General features: G+C 40.4%; 1 protein-coding gene and 1 non-coding gene across 2 annotated transcripts in view; one reads left to right on the forward strand and one right to left on the reverse strand.

Moving 5' to 3' along the window:
- The window catches only part of MCU (mitochondrial calcium uniporter), a 157,944-nt gene that overhangs the window by 112,475 nt on the left and 19,030 nt on the right, over positions 1-26,439 (reverse strand). The gene's annotated exons all lie outside the window — the stretch shown is intronic.
- Positions 8,281-8,387, forward strand: LOC126031742 (U6 spliceosomal RNA). The gene has a single exon (XR_007503573.1). It is a non-coding gene; the product is annotated as a U6 spliceosomal RNA (small nuclear RNA).

Below are 26,439 nucleotides of genomic sequence, written 5' to 3' on the forward strand. Positions count from 1 at the left end.
AAGGAAGAACTATAGAATTCCACCTGCTTTAATAAGTCCCAGAAGCCCACAAGGCCACTAAGACCCTGGAAGCAGCAGCCATATCTACAGATGCCCTTGCCAATGCCACCCTCAGAGTGGGGTGATAAGCTGTACTAAGTGGAGCCTGCTGTGCACACTCTACCCTAAAGCTCAGGCCAAAGGTTAGGAGGTGGAACTCTCAACTTCCTCCCCCATCAATTAATTTTTGGCTTTCCTTCTCCCTTCCCATTGTTTTACAGGCTGAATTTCTTTCTTCCTTCCTTCCTTCCTTCCTTCCTTCCTTCCTTCCTTCCTTCCTTCCTTCCTTCCTTCCTTCCTTCCTTCCTTCCTTCCTTCAATTCCTTCCTTCCTTCCTTCCTTCCTTCCTTCCTTCCTTCCTTCCTTCCTTCCTTCCTTCCTTCCTTCCTTCCTTCCTTCCTTCCTTCCTTCCTTCCTTCTTTCTCTTTTTTTTTTTTTGGTTTTTGGTTTTTGGGTCACACCTGGCAGAGCTAAGGGGTTACTCCTGGCTCTTCAGAAATCGCTCCTGGCAGGCTCGGGGGACCATATGGGATGCCGGGATTCGAACCACTGCCCGTCTGCCTGCAAGGCAAACACCCTACCTCCATGCTATTTCTCCGGCCCCACAGGCTGAATTTTTTAAAATTAGTTTATGTGCTATTTGGGATCTTAGGCCAAGGACAGGCAATACACATGGGAGTACAATAACACGCTAACTTAGAATGGACTGGTTCGATCCCCCAGTGTCCCAAACCAGGGGCAATTTCTGGGTGTATAGCCAGGAGTAACCCCCCTGAGCATGGGGGGGGTGGCCAAAACCCAAAAACAGACAAACAAAAAAAAGACTAAAAAGTCTTGGGCAACATTGTAGCAAATCATACACTTCCAGTAGAGCCTTTTTTTAAAACAGAAATCACCAAGTCTAGGAAATCTTTGAGAACCTATGCTAATAGACCCACTTTCCCTACAGTGTCTCACACAATATTTCCATACTGGCATCAAGCAACCATTGATTGTTAACTCATTTAGATCGCTAAATATGTGATCTAAAAAAAAAAAATCATCCAAAGAGCAGTGATTAGTCTCAGGCAAAGGAAACATTATAACAAATCTCTTCTTTACAAATGGTCCCAATTAAAATATAAAAAAGAAGAATTTACAAGAACTGCAACATTTCAGTCACTAAAAAAACTTCAAGTGACATTTGTTAAGATGAAAGGAGAGGGGTCAGGAGAAAGGTGTGGCTCAGAGTTTCTGTTTACAACCTTATTTACTAAAGCATCTTAGCAACAATTCTAAGCTTCTCTAGGAGGCAAATACTGGTCATAATCCTGCCCCAACAAATACAAAGAGGCCAGGTCTGGATTTCGAGGGCATAAAATGGGGCCATCTGAGATGTCTGGATGAGAAAATAAAGATTTTTCCTATAAACACACGACTTCTCCCAACTACTCCCGCTGCCCTCTCTTCCTTTTAGAACAAACAGCCTTCGTGCAAGGTACAAGGTAGCAGCAAAGGAGGATGAAAATGATTCATACACATTACTCAGGAGCTTGCTATTTCATTATCTAATAGACAACATTCAAGAGATAATGATAGATCTAGTGTCGAAGTCAACCAACATTCTAAAGAAATGCAGAAAGCAAGAAAAGCAAAACTGAAGCCATGGCAGAAACATTTCCTACTGCCAGCTGCCTGACATCTTTCAAAGCATCCCAAAATACTAAAAAATGGTCCCGCCGTCTCCTCCAATGCCAGAACTGGGACTGTCCATCTGCCTCAGTAAGCTGCCACCCAACTCCCAAAGTGAAAAGACATCCTTTCAACCCCTCATCTTTTGCCCCGGCAAGACGCAGCCAACCACTCCTGCTGACAAATCCATGCGGCCCTCTCCCTCCCTCCCCTCCACCTCAATGTGGACTATTGCTTGCTACTGGATTCAGCTCCAGAGGTATCCCCAGCTTGAGGACAGACACTACCTGATCCCAAATGGCTGCAAACCATTTCTCAGACTTAGTAAGACCATGGTGTGGGACAAAACTATGCCCTAGATCTCATCTCCCTTCCCCCAAGATTATCTCAAAATGGGGATATCTGTATTTTCCTTGTATACTTCTTTCTTTTTTTTTTCTTTTTTTTTTTTTCTTTTGGCTTTTGGGTCACACCCGGCTGTGCTCAGGGGTTACTCCTGGCTATCTGCTCAGAAATAGCTCCTGGCAGGCACGAGGACCATATGGGACACCAGGATTCAAACCAACCACCTTTGGTCCTGGATCAGCTGCTTGCAAGGCAAACGCCGCTGTGCTATCTCTCCGGGCCCATACTTGTATACTTCTTAATAGTATATCTCCTAGTGATTTCTGAGTACAGAACCTAAAGTGCGGCTGGGTGTGCCCCCCCCCAATAAACAGACCGTGGAGCACTGTGGACCAAAAGTCACCAAAAAAGGAGGCCCATACTAATGTAAGAACTTAAATGATTAGGAAGAATTGTCCAGATTGAGAACATGTTCAATTTAATCTCAATAAGGCTCTCTAAATGTCCACATATGTATATACTTGAAATTTTATACATATCAGGTACCATCAATTGGATTCTAGCCTAGATGCTTTCTCATAAATGCTCATTTTATAGCCCCGCAGTCAATGCTATTTTACAAACTGATCTGATTTCATAGATAAGGGGTGATAATGTCACAGAGAGGAAGGTGGCTTGTCTAAAAATCATCCCAAGTGGAAAGAGAATTTGAAACTGTCCTCCAAAGCCTCACCTCTTTCCAGCCTTTTTTTTTAATATTTTTCTAGCAGCCCTTACAAATATTCTGTTAGTGTATTTTTTCCATGTAATTAATTAATTAGATGCTCTATTAAAAAAAATCACATTCATAAGTCCACTAAATGACGGGGGAATAAAAATGATAGTTCTGATCATATGAATATTCATATCCTGAGCGTGCATAAAGCTAAGAATGTATTTAATAACCTCATTTGCTGCAGCTACTACACCCCTGAAAAAAGAAAAGTTCCTTTGTAAAATAAAAATCCAAAAGTTGTGAGACTGCCTCAGGTACCAGTTTACAGGTCTGATGAAGCAGGGTAACAATGGAGAAATAATATACCAAGCCAGTCAGGACAAGATTTATTGGAGTCAGTCTGCCTTTTGCCTCATGGGCCCTCTCTGCCATGTGCTCTCTCCTGCCAAACCCAAGGCAGAACTCACTCTTCATTCAAACCAACTCCCAATACCCAGAGGGGCAAGTTCAAGTCAGATGCAAAAGTAAGTACCCAATGGGCTTTACATATCAAAGGAAGAGGTTACTGGGAAGAGAAAGTTGGGAGAACACCTTTGTTTAGGGTTTTAGCTAGGTTCACCTTATACTCCTTGGCATTGACCCAAAGAACACAAAAACAGTATCTTGAAAAGATCTACGTCAATAGAATACTATGATAACACACTACCTGTTGCTACCACTTAGGCAGAACCAGAGAGCATTGCTTAAATTAAATAAAATAGGTTCAAGGGAAGAGAACAGAATTTGATGATCTCACTCATATGTGATATATAAACAAGCACAGGGAATGGAAATTGACAATTGAAAAGGACTATGATCAGAGAACTTGAGGTCCCAAGGGGAAGAGGATGAGAAAAGGGAACAGGTGAGGTGGGAGAATGGGAACTTTGATACTACAGTGAGAAAATGAAAACTGAAATGACAAAGAAATGAAAAGCAAGTATAGTTAGCAATTGACATTACTAATCTGATCCAGTTAAACCAGCTCTGAATGACTGGGACAGCCAAATTCCTGATGTGGGAGTCTAAACTCTACAGAATCCAAACATTCTCTACAAAACCTGGCAAGGCACCCACAGGTCCTGTGGGTATGTGTGTGTATGAGTGCTTTAAGGAGTAGGCTGGCATTACGATGATTAAGTCAGCAGTGTTGTCTTCCGTGTTCAATCAGATTGCTATGGAATTAGAGAGAATTAATTCAGCCCATCAGGCTCTATCACATCTGATCTTTATTAGGAGTGTTCTGTAAGCTTTGACTTCTTGATCTTTGTACACAACGCTCTCCATTAAGAATTTTTTTAAGGGGCCGGGCAGTGGCGCTAAAGGTAAGGTGCCTGCCTTGCCAGCGCTAGCCTTGGACGGACCTCGGTTCGATCCCCCGGTGTCCCATATGGTCCCCCAAGCCAGGAGCAACTTCTGAGCGCATAGTCAGGAGTAACCCCTGAGCGTTACCGGGTGTGGCCCAAAAACCAAAAAAAAAAAAAGAATTTTTTTAAACTATACATGCTCTTGTTGCCAAAACTAACTGAGCTTTAAAAAAAATTGCTGAAAAGAACATGGGGCTACTAAACGATGAATAGACAACAAAGTCATGGTAAAGAAGAGTTTGGAAAGACATATGCCTATTCTTTAAATCTCAAATTAGAAAGACAAACAGTCCGGGGCCGGGCGGTGGCGCTGGAGGTAAGGTGCCTGCCTTGCCTGCGCTAGCCTAGGACGGACCGCGGTTCGATCCCCCGGCATCCCATATGGTCCCCCAAGAAGCCAGGAGCAACTTCTGAGTGCATAGCCAGGAGTAACCCCTGAGCGTCACAGGGTGTGGCCCAAAAACCAAAAAAAAAAAAAAAGAAAGACAAACAGTCCAATTGGAAAATGGGTTTGGAAGTTGAATAGATATTTCTCTAAAGGAATATATACAAATAGCTAATAAATACTTGAAACTATGTCCAACATAAATAGTCATGATGGGAGTACAAATCAAAACAGAATTAGAGGACAAGAGAAATAGTACAGCAGGTAGAGCTCTTGCCTTGCATGTAAGTGACCCAGGTTTGGTCCCTGGCAATCCCATATGGAGCCCCATATGCCAAGAGTGATTCCTGAGTACAGAGCTAGGAGTAGCCTGAGCACCACTGGATGTTGTCCAAAAACAAAAACAATCAAAACCCCACAATTAGGTACTACTTATCACTTACCAGATAGCTAAAATAAAGGAAGTTATATGCATTGCTGTGAATGCAAGGAAATTAAAACCCTCATTTATTATTGATGAGACAGAAATTAGTTTGGTAATTTCTCTAAAATGTACAGAACTACCCTCATGGCCCTCCAATTCTCCCAGGTATGTATCCAAGATAATCAACACATGTATGTTCACTCAAAAATAGCACAAAAGTGTACAATAATATTCAGAGTAGCATTTTTCATACTAATAAAAAGGAAAAAACCAAACAGCCATCAACTACTGAATACACAAAATAGGTATAGCACTATAATAAAAGTTTATGATTATATCATACAATAAAGGGAAATAATAATGAAAAAACATGGCAATGTAGACAACTCTTAAGACATGTTTAGTGGGCCAGAAAAATAGTTCAGGAGCTCTCTCTCTCTCACACACAGACACACATACACATACACACACACACACACACACACACACACACGACAGAAACATTGCTAAGTGAAAACAAATCAATCATAGAAGGGCATGCATTGTACAATTCCATTTAATGGAAAATGCTCATGTTAGGAAAGAATAAATCTAAGAAGGTAAATTAGTGCTTTCCAGAGGGCTGGTACAGGGGGAGTGGTAAGCAACTGCTACAAGTACAAGCATTCTTCCTGCTCTAATTAAAATATTCTAGAATACCACAGTACAGAATTCTGCAAATGCAGTAAAACCACTGAATTGTACATCAGAAAGGGCGAATGCTATGGCAGGTAAATTCTTTCTTAATAAAAAATAAGTTACTGCCCTTTGACACCAAGTTAGAGACACAACAGTGCCCTCCAAACTTCATTCTATGAGGATCACTGACAAGAAAGCCCAGGGTCAAAGACTGAGTCTGAACAAATTTGTCATTTTGGTTTTGCCACAGGCTTGTCTCTGCACACCCTTAAATCTGTTTGCCATTTTAAACAGATAGCATGGAGCTGAGGTTATACTCAATAAAAGGAAGCACATGTTTTTGCAGGCAAGAGGCTTAGTTTCATTCTCTGGCCCCACATGGTCTCCTGAGCACTGCTAGTAACAAACCCCAAAAATCAGGACAGGAGTAGCCCTTGAGCACTGATAGATGCATCTAAACATGCAAAAGTAGATATAGATCGATACAACATTTGCATAATCCTAAAATGGTGTGGTACTCCCTAGCACATACCAAGTCCAGAGTTTAATCCCTGGAAACACAGAAAACATAAAGATGAACATTGGACAAATATATATTAATCTCTACACTAAAACAAAACTATGAAGTAACAGTCCCATTTCCACTCTCAGGATGAGGAAAAATGTTTGGTTTTTTTTTTTTTTTATCCATTTCTAAAAAGAAAAATTATGTTCCCAGTAACTATTCTATTCATTTGGTTATAAACAGCAAAACAACCCAAGTGGCCTATGAATTGTCCATCAATCACAGGCATGAGGTCAGAGCTGGCCTTTACTCTCACTATATAGAGCCGTTCCATATTACCAAAAACATCTTTATGTTTTTTTTATTTATTAAAAACATCTCAGTGGCTGTTTTTTTTTGTTTGTTTGTTTGTTTTTTTTTTTTTTTTTTGAGACATGGCAAGAGCAGCAAGTAGCAACTGGCATCACAGGTTCCCTCATTCCATGAAACAGAAGATAGTTTCTGCATCCCAAATCTCTTCTAGCTGACAGGACCAAGATGGGTCCTCGTTAGAATCAGTTCCTGCCACCACAGGATGCCGTGTAGACTGGCCAAGAATAAGGCTAAAAATCAATCAGTCAGCGGGATCAGAGAGAGAGGTGTTAACCCATGTAGTTAACCCAAATTCAATCCCTGGCAGCCCATATAGTTCTCCCAAGAACCACCAGGAGTGATTCCTAGGAATGAAGCCAGGAGTAACTCAAAATCATCGTTGGGTGTGGCCAAAATTTTTCTGGAATTAAAAAATACATTAAGTTGGGCCCGGAGAGATAGCACAGCGGCGTTTGCCTTGCAAGCAGCTGATCCAGGACCTAAGGTGGTTGGTTCGAATCCCGCTGTCCCATATGGTCCCCCGTGCCTGCCAGGAGCTATTTCTGAGCAGACAGCCAGGAGTAACCCCTGAGCACCGCTGGGTGTGGCCCAAAAACCAAAAACAAAAACAAAAACAAAAACAAAAACACATTAATTTAATATGTTAAAAACAAAAATCCATTTGCTATCAATTCTCTATATTATTTAATTAAAAGCTCCATATACAGTAGAGCAACAGACATATACTCTGAGGCACTCACTAGATCTGGAGCAATACAAGTGTCTAGAAACTAACCATAGGGATCGAAGAGATAGCACAACGGTAGGGCATTTGCCTTGCATGCAGAAGGACGGTGGATCAATCCCGGCATTCCATATGGTTCCCCGAGCCTGCCAGGGCCGATTTCTGAGTGTAAAGTCAGAAGTAGCTCCTGAGCACTGCCGGGTGTAACCCCAGAATAAAAAAAAAATAATAAAAAAAAATAAAAACTGGGGCTGGAGAGATAGCATGGAGGTAAGACGTTTGCCTTTCATGCAGGAGGTCATCGGTTCAAATCCCAGCGTCCCATATGGTCCCCCGTGCCTGCCAGGAGCAATTTCTGAGCCTGGAGCCAGGAATAACCCCTGAGCACTGCCGGGTGTGACCCAAAAACCACAAAAAAAAAAAAAAAAAAAACTAACCACAAAGCACTGTACTTACATAGAGGTAAGAGAACTAACAAACATTTTTGATTTGGGATTTTGTTTTTTTTTTGGGGGGGGGGAGGAAATGACGGGGCAGGGGGAACCTCTGTGGTGCCCAGGATTGACTCCTGGCTCTGTGCTCAAGGATAATTCCTAGTGGTGCTCAATAAAGTATATGTGGTGCCAGGGATTGAACTGAGGTCAGCTGCAAGCAAGGCAGGTGTCTTCACCCATACTATGTTGCCAGCCCCAAAGAACTGGTTTCTTTCAAGGTTCCCCAGGTTGGGGTACTGGAAAGAAAATAGAGTTCTTCTCCCTACTAGCCACTGGCCACGCAGCATTTGTAGTATTTTTGCTTTATTTATTTATTTATTTGGAAACCCCATGTGTTTCTCTGCTTAACAAGTAACAAATAATTCCAGTTACTCCAAAATAACAGCTGGCGGGAGTTAATAACACAGAAATATCTTCTTTTTGACACATTTATAATTATATTCCTACTCTCAAGGGTAGAAAAGGGAAGATGAATTTCCTCCAATTTTTCCCCAATTAAAAAAAAAAAAGCAAGGCTTTCTTGTGCTTGCTTCGAAGGCACATATACTAAAATTGGAAAGATACAGAGAAGATTAGTATGGCCCCTGCACAAGGATGACAAGCAAATTCATGAAAGAAAAAAAAAAAAAGGCCTTCTTGTCCATTATATCACACAACATACAACACCTTAACCGCTCCATTGGGCCAACTTCATTCCCTATCCTCTGGTCCAAACTCTGATCATACCTAAAAACCAGGAAGTACCTTCTCACGTATCCTCCCTGCTAAAAGTTATTACTCCTATCAGGACCTGATTTCTCCTTTCTCGGGTGACTCAAATCTCAATTTTCACTGCATTCTCTCTCTTCCTCTTTGATGATTATTAATTTGTTTTAATAGCTCAGCTGTCTTTAAGAAGTCTCTATAGTTTAGATAATTTCCCATCTTATATTCCTTCCTCCTGGAGGACAGTCAGAAATTCTCCCAGCTTCTCTTGCAAACAGGAAGCAGGGATTCGAACCAGGCCCTATCAATCCAACACATCCCAGGCTATTTCAATTAAGTGAATAGAAGCCCCATGTGGCGTCTCTCTGGGTGGTAACATCCCTTTTTCCTACAGGGGAGTCGACTCAGTCTATGGCCTAGTTAGTGGAATGGGGACACGGTTTTCAGCCAAGTAGACCTCAAATTTTTTTTTCTAACATCCCCACCCCCAAAAAGATTCTCAGTTTCCCCAAATCCTTCAAAACCTTTTTTCTGGCTGTTTCAAAACTAATTCATTTGCAACAATGATTCATTGTGTGGAAATATTTGATTAGGTCTTTATTGTCTGATAGTTAATTGTTATTTTATTTATTAGGCCATTATCTCCCCCACCATGTAAACACCATCAGCACATGGGACCTGATCGATTGATTCCTGTAACCCAGCATTTAGCATAAGGCTGCGGTCAGGAAAGATGAAATCATGAAATTGTCCTATGATGGACATGGAATCTATTATGCTGAGTGAAATAAGTCAGAGAGACAGAGATAGACACAAAATAGTCTCACTCATCTATGAATTTAAAAAAAAAAAAAAACATTATTGTAATAATGGCCCGAGACAATAGAGATGAGGGCTGGAAGGACTGACCCACGATATGAAGCTCACCACAAGGAGTGATGAGTGCAGTTAAAGAAATAACTACACTGACAACTATCATAACAATGTTAATGAGTGAGAAAATTAAAATGGCTGCCTCAAATGCAGGCGGGTAGGGAAAAGAGGGAAATGAGGGACATTGGTGATGGAAATGTTGCACAGGTGAAGGGAGGTGTTCTTTATGAGACTGAACCCCAACTACAATCATGTCTATAATCAAGGTGCTTCAATATATTATTCTTTTAAAAAAAAGAAAAATCAATAAACCCTGGTATCAATTAAAAACCAAGAGATTAAGAAAATAAAAAAGGGGGCTGGAGAGATAGCATGGAGGTAAGGCATTTGCCTTTCATGCAGGAGGTCATCGGTTCGAATCCCAGCGTCCCATATGGTCCCCCGTGCCAGCCAGGAGCAATTTCTGAGCGTGGAGCCAGGAATACCCCTGAGCACTGCCGGGTGTGACCCAAAAACCACAAAAAAAAAAAAAAAAAAAAAAAAAGAAAAGAAAAAAGTAAAATAAGGCTACACATGAAATTCTTAAAATTGTTTTAAATAATAATAAATTAAAATGTAAATAAAGAAAATACTTTTTTCAGCAAGATTCTGAATGGCTCTGAATACAGGGTAGGAACTATTGTCTCGTAATACTTCAAGAACACAAATCTCAATGAGCATTTTCATCTCCACTTTATTCTAGATGTGATCTGCTGTGTGAACCTACCGCAGCTCCCACACACTTTCTACTGTGCTCCCCCCTGCAACACTGTTGCTCTATATTTATCTATGCAAACCGAGACTACTCTAGAAAAAGACTCAAAATTAATCTGCCTGGAACCAAGAAAGACCCAATTTAAAAGAAAAATCTATTATCCAGGGGGCAGAATGATAGCACAGTGGGTAGGGAGTTTGCCGGGTTTGATCCCTGGCATTCCATAGGGTCCCCCGAGCGTGCCAGGAGTAATTCCTGAGCACTACTCGGTATGGCCCAAGACCAAAACGAAACTAAACAATATTAAATTAAAATATTTTTAAAGCTCTATTTATACAAATGTTCTTTATTTCCCAATCTCATCTCCCAAAGTCAAGTTTTATCATTTTCCCTCAATTCCATTTACCCTTTGGTCTATTCGAGTATTATTGTGTTGGCATAATAATAAGACACTGAAATATAATAAGATACTAAAATTAAGAGCTTTGGGGATTTTTGTTTTCTTCTAAATTTGAAACGAACATGCTCAAGACACAAACAGGGAATTTTATAAAGATAAAGGCTTTGCAGAATCCAGTAAATCCTTTAACAACCATAAAGGAGGCACATAATTATATATTTAAGGTCTTGGACAATTTCAAAAGGAATCTCTGCATGCTATTGATTTTGGAATAGAATTTGAGAGTGATTACTGTTATTAAGTAGACACTGTGTATACATCCTTCGAAACAGAAAGCCTTCCTGGTGCTGCTTTTTAGGGAACCTTCCAAGAAATGCAAGAGGGGCATTCCTGGTGACTCCAGCTTGGATGAGGCCTGTCCTGGCACATCAGTGTCGATGTGTTACTAACTGCTCCGACAGGCAGTACTGAAAGCCACCACCAGCCAGACACCAGAGCACAACTGATACCAGGAATTGAACTCTAACCCTCGAGCATGCTAGGCGAACATGCCAGCCTCCACCTGCATCCTTTCCCCAGAACCCCAACTCCTGATTGTTCATCTCCCAGAATCTTTGTTCCAACCCAAGATAGCCGGAGAGATGGCACAGTGGTGTTTGCCTTGTAAGCAGCCAATTCAGGACTTAAGGTGGTTGGTTCAAATCCCGGAGCCCCATATGGTCCCCCGTGCCTACCAGGAGCTATTTCTGAGCAGACAGCCAGGAGTAACCCCTGAGCACCGCCGGTGTGGCCCAAAAAAAAATCAACCCAAGATAGCTGCTAAAATACATAGCGACAAAAATGGGAAATAGAGTCAATGCCCATCTATAAGAAATGAGCTCAACAGAGGGATGGCTGTAGCAGGGAATAATCACTCATATGATGGCATGTTTTTGTCAGTCCTTAAATAATTGATTTGGTGGCCATCTAACTGGCATTCTGCTAAGTAGTACTGATTGAGAAAGAACAAGGTGAAGGGAAGAATGCAAAAAAGGATTCTCATTTTATAAAACAAGATGTAAAAAAAATAGAATATGTGCATAGGCATTCTGAGGAGACAAGGTATGAAGAGGTTGGCAAAAAAATAAGAAAGGATGATGATTTAAGGATGGGGAAAAATGAGGGAAGGATGTATTTATACTGCATGGTTTCCTCAGAGCAAACAGAAAAAGAGAGATAAGAAATTAGGCCATAGGAACCGGAGAGATAGCACAGCGGTAGGGCGTTTGCCTTGCACATGGCCAACCCAGGACCAATGGTGGTTAGATTCCCGGCATCCCATATGGTCCCCTGAGTCTGCCAGAGTGCAGAGCCACCAGGAGTAACCCCTGAGCATCACCAAGTGTGACCCCCCCCAAAAAAAATTAGGCAATAATAGGGCCAGAGCAATAGTACAGAGGGTAGGGCATGTGCTTGCATAAAGCCAACCCAGGTATCCATGGCTTAATCCCTGACCTCCCATATGATACCCCCGAGCACCACCAGGAGTAATTCCAGAGTACGAAGCCAGGAGTAACCCCAGAGCATTGCCCAGTATTGCTTCCCACATTTCAAAAAAAAGGGGGGGGAGGGAGAATCAGGCAATACAGGAAAAACCCTATAAATTCACAGTTCAATCATTATCTGAAGACATAGGACTCAGTATTTTACAAATAAAAACACTATGTAAATAAAACAAAAGAAAGGCTATTAGAAACCAGTTTCTAAAGATTCATTCATTAGCATTAAGTATCTATATGGTGCAATAAAAATGGACAAGAGTATCTCTTTTCAAAAGAGTCATTAATCAACACTAAGTACCAATATTGTCAATAAACATGAAAAGGGGTTGTTTATCTCTTTTCCAACAAAAGATCTAGAATTTTAAAAATCCAGTAAAAATCCAATAAAAAAAATCCAACTAGTGCCAAAAATGCCCATTTTAAAAGTTGATAAAATGAGAAAAAAATGTCCCTATACCTTTAGGTAAAATACCCTTTTCAACAGAAACTTAATCTAAGCTTTGTTCACATAATTGTGTTCAGTTTCTTTTTTTCTTTTTTCAGGAGTAATTTTAGCAACATTTGCAGGTAACTTCCTATTTTTATACACAATACAGCTCTTCAAATGTGCCTTAGTTGAAGGTGTAGACTCAGACTTAAGGGATTTAATTGTTAAAAATGACAAACTGAGGGGCTGGGTGGTGGCGCTAGAGGGAAGGTGCCTGCCTTGCCTGCGCTAGCCTTGGACACGCAGTTCGATCCCCTAGTGTCCCATATGATCCCCCAAGCCAGGAGCAACTTCTGAGTGCATAGCCAGGAGTAACCCCTGAGCGTTACCGGGTGTGACCCAAAAACCAAAAAAAAAAAAAAAAAAGACAAACTGAAAGACCAGAGAGATAGATCATACAGAGATTCATGTGTTCATGTGTTCCTCTTGCCTGCGGCTGACCCTGGTTTACACCCTAACAACAAATATGGTCCCTGCTCAATGCCAGAGAACACACTTGGCACAGTGTCAGGATTAGCCTCTAAGCACTGATTGGTGTGGCCCCCGAAGATAAACAAACCTAAAAAAGACAAACTAAAAAACAGTTCACCTCAGACCCCAAAGACTTCATTTTCAAAATATATAAAATTTCTAACAAATTACAAAGAAAAAAAATCAACATTATTAAAGGAGTTAAGGGATAGGAGCTTTAATATACAACCCACCCCCAAGAATACAGTCTTTTAAAAGATGTTCAGGACCAAACAGTGGAGAGGGCATTTACATTGAACGCAGCCAACCTGGATTGGATCCTCAGCATGCCATACGGTCCCCAAGCACCTCCAGAAGTAATTCCTGAGCACAGAGACTGTAATCACTGAACATTGTCAGGAGTGGCCCACAAACCAAACAACAAACTAATTGTTTTTATTTTTTAAAGATATCTTTATTTAAGCTCCATGATTACAAATATGTTTGTAGTTGGGTTTCAGTCATTAAAAGAACACCATCCTTCACCAGTGCAACATTCCCACCACCAATAGCCCCATTCCCTTTCTCCCCCTCCCCTTGCCAGTATTTGAGACAGGCATTCTACTTCTCTCACTCATTACCATTGTCATGATAGCTGTCCGTGTAGTTATTTCTCTAACTGAACTCACCACTCTTCATGGTAAGCTTCAGATCTTGGGTCAGTCCTTTGAGCCCTCATCTCTACTGTCACTGGGTATTATTACAATAATGTCTTTTATTTTTCTTAAATCCCACAGATGAGTGAGACTATTCTGTGCCTATCTCTCTCCCTCTGACTTATTTCACTCAGCATATCCATCCATATATAGAAAAATTTAATGACTTCATCTCTCCTGACAGCTGCTTAGTATTCCATTGTGTATATGTATCACAGCTTCTATAGCCACTCATCTGTTGTTGGGCATCTGGGTTATTTCCAGAGTCTGGCTACTGCAAATAGCAGTTCAATAAATATAAGCATGCAGAAGGCATTTTTGTATTGTGTTTTTGTGTTCTGAGGATATATCTCTAGGAGTGGTATAGTTAGATCATATGGGAGCTCAATTTCAAGTTTTTTGAAGAATCCCCATATTGTTTTCCCTAAAGGCTGGACTAGATGGCCTTCCTACCAGCTGTGAATGAGAGTTTCTTTCTCTCCACATCCCCGCCAGCACTGATTGTCCTTATTCTTTGTGATGTGTGCCAGTCTCTGTGGCATGAAATGGTACCTCATTGTTGTTCTGATTTGCAGCTCCCTGATAATTAGTGATGTGAAGCATATTTTTATGTGCTTTTTGGCCATTTGTATTTCTTCTTTGAGGAAATGTCTGTTTATTTCTTCTCCCCATTTTTTGGATGGGATTAGATTTTTTTTCTTGTTAAGTTCGGTCAGTACCTTGTATAATAGCCCCTTATCTGATAGGTACTGGGTGAATAGCTTCTCCCATTCTGTGGGTGGCTTTTGTATCCTAGTACTATTTCCTTTGAGGTGCATCTCATATAGTCTCAGATAATATATAGTCCCATCTGCTTTTCTCCATTTCCACTTCATTGGAGAGTGATGTTTCCTCCTTGAAGATGCCTTAAGTCTCAATGTCATGGAGTGTTTTACCTACATGTTGCTCTATATACCTTATCATTTCAGGTCTGATATCAAGGTATTTAATCCATTTGGTTTTGACCTATGTGCATGGTGTTAGATGGAGGTCTGAGTTCACTTTTTTGAATGTGGCTGACCAGTGTCCCAACACCACTTGTTGAAGAGGCTTTCCTTGCTCCATTTTGCATTTCTTGTCCCTTTACCAGAGATTAATTGATTGTATGAATGGGGAACATTCTCTGAATACTCAAGTCTATTCCATTGACCTGAGGATCTATCTTTATTCTAATACCATGCTGTTTTAGTGACTATTGCTTTGCAGTACAATTTAAATTTGGGGAAAGTTATGCCTCCTATAGTCTTTTTCCTTAGGGTTGCTCTAGCTATTCGTGGAAGTTTATTGAATTTCAAGAGTGTTTGATCTACCTCTTTGAAAAATGTCATGGTGGGCCCGGAGAGATAGCACAGCGGTGTTTGCCTTGCAAGCAGCCAATCCAGGATCTAAGGTGGTTAGTTCGAATCCCGGTATCCCATATGGTCCCCCATGCCTGCCAGGAGCTATTTCTGAGCAGACAGCCAGGAGTAATTACTGAGCACCGCCAGGTGTGGCCCAAAAACAAAAAAAAAAAAAAAAGAAAAAGAAAAAAAAGAAAAAAAAAAGAAAAGAAAAGAAAAGAAAAGAAAAGAAAAGAAAAGAAAAGAAAAAAAGAAAAGAAAAGAAGAGAAAAGAAAAGAAAAATGTCACAGTATATCCAATTGTATTTTTTTTTTTTTTTTTTTTTTTTTTTGGTTTTTGGGTCACACCTGGCAGTGCTCAGGGGTTATTCCTGGCTCCAGGCTCAGAAATTGCTCCTGGCAGGCACAGGGGACCATATGGGGCGCCGGGATTCGAACCGATGACCTCCTGCATGAAAGGCAAACGCCTTACCTCCATGCTATCTCTCCGGCCCCCCCAATTGTATTTTTAAATGCATCTAAGTGTCTAGATCAGGGGTCTCAAACTCAATTTACCTGGGGGCCGCAGGAGGCAAAGTCGGGGTGATCCTTGAGTGCAAAGTCAATAGTAAGCTTTGAACATTGGGGGGTGTGACCCAAACAACTAAAACAAAACAAAACAAAAAAAAAAAAAAAAAAAGATTCCTCTAGGGCAGGGCCACAAAATGTTGTACGAGGGCCATTTGCACGGGCTGCAAGTTTGAGACCCCTGAAGGATGTGATTTTTGAAACCCTTAGGAAAATCTAAGCATTTTCACTACCAAGGCAAAAGGCCTCTACAATGGGGCTAGAGAGATAACAGTGCTAAAAAGTGTTTGTATTGCATGCAGCCAAAACCTAGGTTCAATGCTTAGAACCTAATATGGTTCCCTGGAGCAAAACTAGAAGTGATCCCTGAGCACAGAGCCAAGAATAAGCCCTGACCATGTTGGGTAGGCTCCCCACAAGTACCCCACAAAACACACACAAAAGATACCTCAGGGGGCGGCGCGGTGGCGCAAGTGGTAGGGCATTTGCCTTGCACACGCTAACCTAGAACAGACCTCAGTTCAATCCCCCAGCGTCCCATATGGTCCCCCAAGCCAGTAGTGATTTCTGAGCACATAGCCAGTAGTAACCCCTGAGCATCACTGGGTGGGGCCCCCAAAAACAAACAAACAGAAAGACATCTCAAACAGAGGAGCTTTGAAAACACACTTGAAATGCTTATCAAATTTTATTATTACTGTGAATACAGACAAGTGAGATTGGGGAAATAACCAATTCTGTGCACATGGTACAGAAGGATCTTCAGGTGAATATTAGATGTTTTCCCTCTCTTCCTGAAATGTATTTCAGGAAAAGATTGTTTAGATCTTTTGTTGGTTGGTTTTGTTTTTCAGAACCAGGGGTTGATCTCAGGGCTGCAGCAAGTGCACTCTCAATGGGCAATTTTGAAAATCACCTTATAAATACAAACTAATATTGGGAGGCACTCTTTGGAATATCATGCTGGCATTAAATTTTCATAGCAAGTTTATTAAATACTTGGTTTAGTGTCAAGAAAAAAAAGCAAACAATACAGTTATTTTATATTTTATATTAAAAAAAACTATTCTTTTATCCAAATAAGACAAGGAGGAACCAAAGTGATAGTATACTGAACAGGGCATTTGTCTTGCCTGTGATTGCCTTAGGTTCACTTCCCTGTATTCCATGGGGTCCCCCCACCCCAGTATCTTATGGAGTAATTCTTGAGTGAAGAGCCAGGTGTAACCCCTAAGTATTGCCAAGTATGACCCCCCCCCCCAAAAAAAAAACAAGCAAGATAATCTTCATTAAAAAATAACTGGAAGGGGCCAGAGTGATAGCGTAGCAGTAGGGCATCTGCCTTGCACATGGCTGACCCAGGACAGACCTCCATTTGATCCCCAACATCCCCTCAAGCCAGGAGCGATTTCTGAGTGCAGAGCCAGGAGTAACCCAAGCGTCACCAGGTGTAGCCCAAAAACAAAACAAAACAAAAATCTGGAAGACACAAATCTATTTAATAGGTTTTCTCTGAGTAGCATTTTTCCTATTCTGTTTTTTTAATTTCCAAGGGCTGGAGATAGACTGTTTGCCTTGAATACAGCCAACCAGGGTTAGATCCCTAGCATTCCATATGGTCCCCCAAGCCTTCCAGGAATAACCCCTGAGCACTGTTGAATGTGCTCCCCCCCAAAAAAACTCTAAATACATAGCTTCCTTTCAGATTTACTAAGAATCATAAATGTCTCTGAAAAAGGAAATCTTAATTTAAAAAGTACAAAATGTAAGCATTCTCTAAGACAAAAATATAGAAGATAAACATTCTGAAGACAAAACTATAGCAGATAAACATTTTCAGAAGACAAAAAGGAAAGACAAAACAAAAATTAAGCTTTCCACAGAAGTAGATATTTTTAAAAAAATTTTATTGATTTGATTTGTTTCTGAGTCACACCCAGCAGAGCTCAGGGGTTCTCCTGGCTCTGCACTCAAGAATTGCCCCTGGCAGGCTGGGGGACCAAATTGGATGCCGGGAATTGAACCGGGTCCCTTCTCCTGAATCAGCCACATGCAAGGCAAACACACCTTACTTCTGTGCCATCTCTCCAGCCCCCAGAAGTAGATTTTTATTTTTTTCCAATATCTAAAAATCTTAAAGGATGAAAATGCAAATTTTTGTTAAATGTCAACCAAGAAAGAAAAACAGACTTATTCTTAATTTCTTAATTGTCTGTCAGGAAGACCTGAGAGCTTTTAATTCAAACTCCTCGTTTCTAGCTGCTATTAGACCCTGAAAAAAATTCAAAAATGTATTTTTATCTATGCTAAAATTCCAAAAAGTGAATTTGAAAAAAATGAACTCTACCATGCTTTCAATATCAGGCAAACAAAGAAAATACTAGCTTTCTTTTCTTTCTTCCTTTTAAATTTTTTTAGGAAACAATAAAAACATCTTGAATGTTAAAAATAAAAACTGGGGGCCAGAGAGATAGCACAGCGGTAGGGCGTTTCCTTAGACACAGAAGGATGGGGTTCAAATCCCGGCATCCTATACGGCCTCCCGAGCCTGCCAGCAAAGATTTCTGAGCAAAGTCAGGAGTAACCCCTGAGTGCCACTGGGTGTGACCCAAATAAAACCAAACAAACAAAATAAATATAAAAACTAGCAATGATTACAACTTCAATATAATGAAGGATTAAATCTTCTTAGAATAAAAAAGGGGAAGGGGAAGTCAGTAAGATCAAAGAGAAAAAACAGTTTCTAGTTTGTGAGGTACATATATACCTTTAAAATACTCCATTATGGGGACTCAGAGAGATAGCTCAGCTGCGTTTGCCTTGCAAACAGCCGATCCAGGACCAAAGGTGGTTGGTTCAAATCCCGGTGTCCCATATGGTCCCCTGTGCCTGCAGGAGCTATTTCTTTTTTTTTTTTTTTTTTGGTTTTTGGGTCATACCCGGCATTGCTCAGGGGTTACTCCTGGCTGTCTACTCAGAAATAGCTCCTGGCAGGCACAGGGGACCATATGGGACACCGGGATTCGAACCAACCACCTTTGGTCCTGGATCGGCTGCTTGCAAGGCAAATGCCGCTGTGCTATCTCTCCGGGCCCCAGGAGCTATTTCTGAGCAGACAGCCAAGAGTAACCTCTGAGCAACGCCGGGTGTGGCCCAAAAACAAAAACAAACAAACAAAAAAAAACAAAACTCCATTATGTTAGCCTCATCTATGAATTTGAATAATCCTGCAAAATATCCTTATAAGCCTATTTTGATCTCCAAATGGACAAATTCCATTTTTCCCATTAGCACAGGTCTTCAAAGACACCGTGATATTATTGTGAAAATAACACATAACTAAGTATATATTTATTTAACCCTGACTACTTCTGAATTTCTCCCAAGAAACTCTGGTGAACAGCAATGTTAAATCACAGTGATGTAGAAATTACAAAAATAACAGGTCCAAAGTTACTTGTTTATAGATAATGCAGATATTTTCATTTCAACCAAATAAAATGGTTCTTGTAAAGGCCGAGAGCATATAGAACCATATGTCCATCGACAAGACATCACTAACCACAACAAAGCATCGAGAGAGCAGAAATTTCAGGTGAAGGAAAAAAATTCCGGCTCTCACTGAGGTAACATGGAGGAAGGGCAATTATACAAAAAGATCTAATAGTGCTAAGAAAAAATAAAACCGAGAAATGAAGAAAGAGAGTGTTGAGTGCATGGGAAAGATTATAAATTTATGAAGGGAGAGACATTAGGGAAGAGACTGGGAGATGAGATTGGTAAGAAATAAGCAAGCTGCATTTATTCCAAAGAGAAATAATCTCATCTGTATATGTGCTGTATATGTGCTGTAAGGTGGGCATGCGTCTATTAATTTTGAAGAATTAAAATACTAACAAGAAAGTTGGTAACAACGAGGAACAGGGGGAGAGGGAGAAAGTGATGCCATCTGAGGGCTGGAGGGGCCCCAAATATTCTGCAGGGCAAACTAGAACTGACTGGTACCAGGTGAGAAGTATTGTGTCATACATTCTTGAATTTTCTATCCCATAGTGCAGTTCTTCAGACAGAAATAGGCAAATACAAAAAAAAAAAAAAAGAAATGGGCAAATACTCTAGGCCAGGCCCTGTCAGTCTCTGGAGAGCTAGTTTCTCTGCATAACTCTGCTTGTAGGACACATAAACACTCTGTCGTCTTCTGCCTGACAGAACTCAATGAACTCTGAGTTCTGACAACAAAAAACCAAGGACAAAGGGATAGGAACAGTTGTTCTGACCTGAAGCAGTAAGAGTAAAAGTTACCAAGGTTTATGTCTATGAGTTAACTATAGCTTTAATCTGAATACTTTATATTACATCCAAATTAAGAATCAAGATGAATTTAGAAAGAGCTGCAAGAAGCAAAAAAAAAGGGTCATATATATATTACATATGTTCGACTAATAACTATCACTTCAAATCATCAACGTGTACATTTATTGAGAGTTTGAGATACATACGTATATGTGTGTGTGTATATCAAGAGAGAAAGAAAGCACCAGACAAGACATGAATACAAGGACATAGGCAATACACATATACTGCATAATCCAAGCCTTCAACCTCAAAAAGTTACGTACGCTCTAAAGGTCCTACACTCAATCATCCACATAAAACCATGGTCTTAAAGAGACATGTTTACCTGACACTGAAAAGCTGGTAATAACAAACTCTTTCACACCTATCTGGCAGCAAGGCCTTACAGGAGCAGTAAATAAGTGACAAATGGCTTTCCGAGAAGAAATAAGCAAAATTCGGAGGCACATACCCTTGCCCATTTTTCCCTTTTACCTTCAAACCAGGCAAAAGCATCTAACACCCATTACAAAGTCTTTCAGGTTTAGCAGAAAATGTACAGAAAACAACAACACATTATCATCCTGTTCATCCGGAGACCTCTTGTTTGACCTCAACAGCTCCATCCTATAGGTCCTAAAGCCTCACTCCCATTTTTCAAGAAAGAAATGAGAAAAAATTCTGGTCTTTCCTTCTACCGGTATAAATATTCCCTGAGCAAAAGGACAGTGAGGCAGTTGAGCACTGAGGCAGTCTGCTTCCACTGTGCTCTGGACAGCAATCAAAACTTTTGTCTTCTTGCAAAAGCTAGTATGGACAAGGTTTGACTTTTCCATACCCTGGACATAAGACTTAACATAGGTAAGAAGAGTCAGGACAGAGAAACCAAAAAGTACATGGAAGTGCTAATATTCGAGTAGTGGTGAAGAAAAGAAATCACTGCAGAGATGACACATATCAGGCTCGGAAGAATGAATGAAATGAAAGTGTAAGAGAGGGAAAAAAGACCCACAAAGTGAAGAGCGAGGGGAATGGGTCGAAGGTACCAAAAGGAACAAGGACTCACCTACCTAAGACACTACCTTGCCTACTGGTGGCATCCACATGTGAGTTCTCGGTTCCATCACTTACTAGTGTGGACAAGTTATCTAGACCCTATTTCCTCAGCAATGCAATTATAATAGCTAGTTTTTGGCCCTAAATAAAAATCAAACTACATGGCATGGTACTTCACAAAACCTGGGAGCTCCGAAGCAGTCACTGATTATAATGGAAATTTAATTAGCTGGATTGGAATTTAATTAGAGACAGCATGAGGAGAAGATGAAGGTGCAACATTATTAAGTACTGAAGGCAGTGACAGTCCTCTCTCTGTCACAACTCAATGCTGTGACTGAGATGGAAAATCAGCCACTGACAACATATAAATTCGATCTCGATAAAACTTTATTATAATTTGTTTTTCCAGAACAAAAAAAAAACAAGCAGTGGCCTCAATTTGCCAAACCTATCTCTCTATCAGGGGGAAGTAAGATCAAATAGCAAGACAACCGTCCGCAGAGCTGTGTTCTGAGTTCTCGCCGAAACAGGGAGAAAACACTGAAGAATCATGATTGTCACATACCTGAGAATGTCCGTTTCCCCTGCGTGAACACGTCACATCACCAATACCTAAGACAGAGCAGGAAAACACTCTCCCTTACATGGTTGTTATGACATAACAGGGGTTGTGTTAATCTACATGAGCAAAATTTACAAGGTGACCTGCAAAAAGTAAAATACCATGTTTTAGCAAACTTGAGTGTTAAGGAGAAAAAACCCAACCTCATGAGCATTGCCCTTCACTTCCTCACCTAGATTAAGGCTAACCTCATACTGAACAATGTCAAATTGACTGACTTTTCTATGAGAGCTGACCAGTTTCATACAACCTCCTTGATTTAGCCCAGTGGACCACTGAGCCTTTACAACCTGCTCCATTTTTAAGAGGCCAAGTAACTAAAGAACTACTTAAAGAAGTTCCGATTCATTCTCAGATTGTGCATCAATATAAATGAACTAATCAATATGAATCAATACTAGTGATCTAATCAAGAAATGTTTAAATCTAATATCCCTTGGCTTCTACCCTAGGGGAAAAAAAATTCCAGCCTCTGAGACTCTGTCCCCTAGAGTAAGCTTCCATCTTATGTTGGCTACCAGGTGTTATAGAGCAGGCTGGAGCAAAGAGCCAGCCCAAAAGGGTCAAGCAAGTGCCTTTTTAAAAAACTAACTTTAAGAAGTGTCTCTACATGGCTTTGCAAAGTAAGCAAAAACCATGCCAAAAAGTAAAAAAGGCACTTACTTGACTCCCAGAGGCCAGCTCCATACTCTAGCAGCCAAGATGCCACTGACATGGGCCATGGAGAGGGAGGTAGAAACGATATCTTGCCAACCACTGTGGGAATGGTACAGAAAGACCTAAAAGGATAGAAAAAAGGAAAGTCAGTGTCAAAGTTGAGGCCTGCCTGGGCCTGCCACAATAGGGAGCTCAGCATACAGTGCCAAAACAAATAAAAAAAGAAAGGAAGTAAGGAAGAAAGAAAGAAAAGTCTTGAAAGTATCCTGTTTAGGTCATTCTGGCTGCTACTTTCTTACAATGACTCCAGGAAGACAGGTGAAAACTCAAAAAGAGATTGTGAATTGTAACTCTCAATAAATTCATGTTGATTGTGAGAAGAACTGAAATACAGATTGTCTTCTTGGCAGAGAAAAAAAGCATAGAATCGCTGATAACAACAGAATAAGCACAACCAGATAAAAAATAAAGAATTCCTCATGCACAGTATTCTTATACATAGTTTCAAAGAAAAGAAAAATGTTCACCCCATCTTTATGTTTACAGCACTTATAAAACAAGTAGGACCCTAATCAACTATGAAAAATAAATAAATGCATATGTTTCATTGGGCAATGTTGATTTACAAGGTTGTATTTATTTTAGGCTTATAATTTCCATTAGCTATGCAGACACTTATGCAGCCGTGTGACACCCCCATCATTTTAATACTGACTTCCCAGTAGGAAAACACCAAATTCTTTGTGAAATTAATTATAGAAACCACCTAAGCCCAACAAACAAAACCAACAACAGAAGCTCAACTAGCAATAAACAGCTTAGGAAACCTTCAGACAATGACCCCACTTGCAAGATAAGACAATTTTCACAATTTTCTTTTTAATGACAGTTTTTCAATATTTCCATTACCACTTAGTGGTACCAAGCAAAATTAAGTTCATTATTCATACCTGCCAAGGGGCAGGCTTCGAGGAGGTTGGGAAAGCAGGAATAACTATGGAGGAAATGTTCCACTGGTGGTGGGATTGATGATGGAACACTGAATGCCAAAAACAACTGTGTAAAGAGCAACTCTGTAAATCATGGTGTTTAAAATAAAGGAATTTAGTATTAAAATAAAAAGTTATGCGCGTAGAACTAAATTAAACAAGGGAAGTAAAAGACCCATCATAAATGAAAAACAAAAAATGTAAGTCACTATTAAAACAAGGGAGAAAATAAATAAGAAAAAAATGTAAGTCACTATTAAAACAAACAGAAGGCACAATGAAAAAAAGTCCATGTCTATGCTCATGGGTAGAAAGGACTAACCTGGTGAAACCCATCCAAAACATCATACAATTCAAGGCAATCCCTATTAAAACTCTCCTGGTGAACCCAGAGAAATGTACAACACAAAGTTTAACTAACTTTACCTGCCATACAAAAATCACAAATTCTAAAAAATACCCACAAAAAATACAGAATAATATCATTTATATGAGGCTTTTAGAATAACTGCATGAAGGGATGCAATGATTTAAATGGGGTTATTGAGAACACTCTTGGCCCCAGAGTATAGTGAGGAGAAGGAAATAAACTGAGTGGAGGAGAAAGACAAATGTGACATGACAGTGGGGCAGGGGGCCAAAGAGACTCAGGTGCATTTGGTGGGGTTCAGAAAGGACAGAACTAAATATCCAAACCACAGAGTCAATACACTGAAATCATGAGACCGGAACTTTCACCAGCAAACTTAAAAATGGGCCCATGATGATGGCAGGTTGGGGCAGGAGGGGAGCAAGGGGGCATGGGATGAACTCTGAGAACACTAGTGGAGGGAGTTTTAGGCTGGAGGGAACAATGGTAGAGGATGAGATGGGTACTGAAACACTGTATGTCTAAAACCCAACTAGGAATAACTTTGTAAATCACAATAGTTTAAATAAAAAAAATTTTAAACCCCCATAAAGGAGCACAGTCTACGCCACTCTGTTGTTGCTGCTACACTGAGATTCTCAGCACCATAGTGATTTAAGACCCCACTAGATCCGTGTGTGTGTGTGTGTGTGTGTGTGTGTGTGTGTGTGTGTGTGAACAACACAGAAAAGGAGTGCAATCCTGTGTGCACTGCATGAAAAAGAAGCACTAGCACCACATCTGGATGTACAATCCCTGACAAGTACTTGCATGATCCTGCGGGAATCTCCAACCCGCACCAACGTTGTCATTTGGGAATCTCAACTCTAAGTGCTGGTCCTGGCTAGCAGATCAGAATGAGAAACTCAGGGAGCACTGTGGACCAACTTTACAAACACCACAATCTGATGTGCAACCCCCCAGCTGATGGCACAGCTGAAAATGTGCCAACCACCACAACCAGGAGTGTAGGCAGCCCCGAACCACTGTGACAAGGTCAACAACGGTTAGGAAGGGGAGAGAAGGGGAATGGAAGGTTTAAATAATAGTAATATTATATCATATGCTCACAATCTAAAGCTCACCTCTAAGAATGGTGAGTGCAATTAGGGAAATAACTACACTAACAATTAGCATGACAATGTTAGTGAAAGAAGTAGAATTCCTGTCTCAAATACAGGCAGAGGGTGGAAAGGAGGAGGGGGGACATTGGTGGAGGGAATGTTGCACTGGTGAAGGGGGTGTTCTGTTTATGACTGAAACCCAACTACAATTATGCTTGTAATCATGGTGCTTAAATAAAGATTTTATAAAATGTTTAAAAAAATTTAAAAATAAATTTAAAATAATAATAATAAACTTCGTGATGTTATTTAAGGTCACTGAACATGACTAAAATTCATAGAGACCAACAAAAGATCCTCAATAGGGAACCAGAGTGATAGCATAGCAGTAGGGCGTTTGCCTTGCAAGAACCTTCAATGGACCCAGGTTTGATCCCCAGCATTCCATATGGTCCCCCAAGCCTGCCAGGAGCGATTTCTGAGAGTAGAGCCAGGAGTAACCCATAAGCACTGCTGGGTGTGGCCCAAAAACAAAACAAAAAAAATCCTCAATAGATAAGGCAATAAATTAAAAAAATATCACATTCTATTATAAAAACTGATCATCACAGGCACTGTGGTACTGGAAGAAAAAGAGACATTTAGATCAGTGGAAAGATCTGAGTGCCCAAATTAAATCCTCACAAGTATAAACAGTTAATTTAAGACAGAAGAGTCAAGAGAAGCAGATGGAAAAGGAAAAGTTTCTTAAATAAATGGTGCAGGAAAACTGGAGAGTGGCATAGAAATAAATCACTATGTACACCTGGCACGAATGCTAACTCAAAATAGATTTAAAAGTTGGATGTTCGATCCAATCTGTAAAATGATTCAAGAAAACAGTAGGCAAAACATGTACACTATTGGCTTTCATGATGTATTTGGAAATTCGACTCAACAGGAAAGTTTAACAAAAATAAATGTATGGGGGGCCGGAGTGGTGGCGAAAGCAGTAGGGTGTTTTTGCCTTGCATGTGCTAACCTAGAATGGACCGAGGTTCGATTCCCCAGCATCCCAGATCCCTCTAGCCAGCAATTTCTGAGCGCATAGCCAGGAGTAACCCCTGAGTGTCACCGGGTGTGGTCCAAAACCAAAAATAAATAAATGTATGGGATTACTTTCAGACAATCAACGGAAATGCCATAGGAACAAAATGATAGCCTCCTAAAAAGGAGAGAATATTAACACAAAGACTAATATCCAACTGATGTAGGAACTTCCAAGACTTATCAAGAACAAGAAAACCAGGGCTGGAGCGTTTGCCTTGCACAAGCTAATCTAGGACAGACCTCGGTTCGATCCCTGGCATCCCATATGGTTCCCCAAAGCCAGGAGCAATTTCTGAGTGCATAGCCAGGAGTAACCCCTGAGCGTCACCAGGTGTGGCCTAAAAAACAAAACAAACAAACAAAAAAGAACAAGAAAACCCAACCAAAACAATGGGGGAAAGAATTCAACAACATCTCACCAAAAATAAATATTTTTTACACACCCTCCCCTGAATTTTTTTCTATTTCAAGAGACACTGGCAATAGAGATCTTGGGCCATTCTGAAATTTTACTCTTTTCAGAAACAAATTTACAAAATTTAGAAATCTTGGTGCATCAGAAAACAACTTGACTCATTTGCCTAG

Source organism: Suncus etruscus, chromosome 15 (genome assembly GCF_024139225.1).
Source record: "Suncus etruscus isolate mSunEtr1 chromosome 15, mSunEtr1.pri.cur, whole genome shotgun sequence".
NCBI classification, from domain to species: Eukaryota; Metazoa; Chordata; class Mammalia; order Eulipotyphla; family Soricidae; genus Suncus; species Suncus etruscus.